The sequence below is a fragment of the Bison bison genome, unplaced genomic scaffold, assembly GCF_000754665.1.
Source record: "Bison bison bison isolate TAMUID 2011002044 unplaced genomic scaffold, Bison_UMD1.0 scf7180017864489, whole genome shotgun sequence".
Classification (NCBI taxonomy): Eukaryota; Metazoa; Chordata; class Mammalia; order Artiodactyla; family Bovidae; genus Bison; species Bison bison.
The window spans coordinates 4,518,682-4,521,098 of record NW_011495048.1 but is presented as its reverse complement, the minus strand read 5'-3'; the positions used below and the strand labels follow the sequence as shown (position 1 = coordinate 4,521,098).

The 2,417-nt window shown below is 37.9% G+C and overlaps 1 non-coding gene across 1 annotated transcript; it reads left to right on the top strand.

Moving 5' to 3' along the window:
- The first annotated feature begins 1,191 nt into the window (after positions 1–1,191).
- On the top strand, positions 1,192–1,264 carry TRNAC-GCA. Its single transcript has one exon. It is a non-coding gene; the product is annotated as a tRNA-Cys (tRNA).
- Positions 1,265–2,417: the final 1,153 nt, after the last annotated feature.

Sequence of the window (2,417 nt, the reverse complement as noted above, 5' to 3'; positions counted from 1 at the left end):
ACCCAGAGGGATGGTATGGGGAGGGAGGAGGGAGGAGGGTTCAGGATGGGGAACATATGTATACCTGTGGTGGATTCATTTCGATATTTGGCAAAACTAATACAATTATGTAAAGTTTAAAAATTAAATAAAATTAAAAAAAAATTAAAAAATAAAAAGAAAGAAAACAGTGAACCAGCCAACAAAATACACCTAGGGCCAGATTTACTCAAAGGCCAGCAGATTTTATTCCCTGAATGGGGCTTTAGATTGCCATTGAAGTACTTCAATGATGTCATGATGATCTGAAGAGGTATAAATCTCCATAACCACTGCTTTGTCATTTTAACAAGACAGTTTAGGAAAAAGAAGGGATGAGACAATGTTCTCTGAATGTGTTGTATTGCACAAGGCTTGGAGGAAAAAATAAATAGTAATATCTTTCTTTTTTTTCACCCTTTCTGCCTATAAGGGACTATACAGAAAAGATAAAAAACAAGCATAAGGGGAAATTTATCTTAATAGTAAGAGTTGTAGCAGTTTTCCATGACTGTCATAAGAAATTATCACAAACTTTGTGGCTTAAAACAATAAAAATTTATTCTCTCACAGTTCTTCAGGCCAGAAACCCAAATTCAGTTTTATTGAGGAGAAAATAAAGTTTTAGCTGAGGTTTAGTTCCTCAGGAGGTTCTAGGGGAGAAACTGTTCATTTCCTCTTTCATCTTGTGGTGGCTGTCAAACATTCCTTAACTTGTAATCACATCACTCAAATCCCTGTCTGTGTGGTCACATTTTTCTCTCCTCTTCCTGTCAAATGTCCCTCTTATAAGGATATAAGGCCCACTCATACAATCCAGGATAATCTTCCCAATGCAAAAACTTTAATGACATTTTATGTGCTATATGGCAGTGTTTGAAGGTTCCAGGGGTTGGGAACTTATTATCTTCTGGGAGCTTAGTATTAGTATTAGATGACCAAAACTAAGAAATAGTTGTTTGAGCAAGTTATTTTCTGGAGTCTGATTTAAGTCAGGGTTTTCAAGAGAAACAAAAACAATAAGAGATAGAGGGATGACAGATATAGATACAGCTATATCTGTAGCTTACTGCCAAATTCAGACTTAAATTGAAGAAAATAGGGAAAACCACTATATCATTCAGTTCAGTTCAGGTATGACCTAAATTAAATCCTTTATGATTATACTAGGCTTCCCTGATGGCTCAGACGGTAAAGCGTCCTCCTGCAATGTGGAAGACCCAGGTTCGATCCCTGGGTTGGGGAGATCCCCTGGAGAAGGAAATGGAAACCCACTACATTACTTTTGACTGGAAAATTCCATGGACTGAGGAGCCTTGTAGGCTACAGGCCATGGGGTTGCAAAGAGTAGGATATGACTCAGCAACTTCACTTTTACTTTTTTCACTTTACAATTATAGAGTGGAAGTGAGAAATAGACTTAAGGCATTATATCTGATAGACAGAGTGCCTGGTGAACTATGGGCGGAGGTTTGTGATATGGTACAGGAGATGGAGATCAAGACCATCCCCAAGAAGAAGAAATATAAAAAACCAAAATGGCTGTCTGAGGAGGCCTTAAAAACAGCTGTGAAAAGAAGAGAAGCGAAAAGCAAAGGAGAAAAGGAAAGATTATGCATCTGAATGCAGGTTCCAAAGAATAGCAAGAAGAGATAAGAAAGCCTTCCTTAGTGATCAGTGCAAAGAAATAGAGGAAAGCAATAGAATGGGAAAGACTAGAGATCTCAAGAAAATTAGAGATACCAAGAGAACATTTTATGTAAAATGAGCACAGTAAAGAACAGAAATGGTACAGACCTTACAGAATCAGAGATACTAAGAAGAGGTGGCAAGAATACACAGAAGAACTATACAAAAAAGACCTTCATGACCCAGATAATCATGATGGTGTGATCACTCAACTAAAACCAGACACTATGGAATGCCAAGTCAAGTGGGCTCTAGGAAGCATCACTACAAACAAAGCTAGTGGAGGTAAGGGAATTCCAGTTGAGCTATTTCAAATGCTATAAGATGATGCTATAAAAGTGCTGCACTCAATATGCCAGCAAATTAGGAAAACTCAGCAGTGGCCACAGGACTGGAAAAGGTCAATTTTCATTCCAATCCCAAAGAAAGGCAATGCCAAAGAATGCTCAAACTGCTGTACAGCTGCACTCACTCACATGCTAGTAAAGTAATGCTCAAAATTCTCCAAGCCAGGCTTCAACAGTGTGTGCACTGTGAACTTCCTGATGTTCAAGCTGGTTTTAGAAAAGGCAGAGGAATCAGATATTAAGTTGCCAACATCTGTTGGATTAACAAATAAGCAAGAGAATTCCAGAAAAAAAAATCTGTTTCTGCTTTATTGACTATGCCAAATTTTTGGCTCTGTGGATCACCACTAACATTGAAAAATT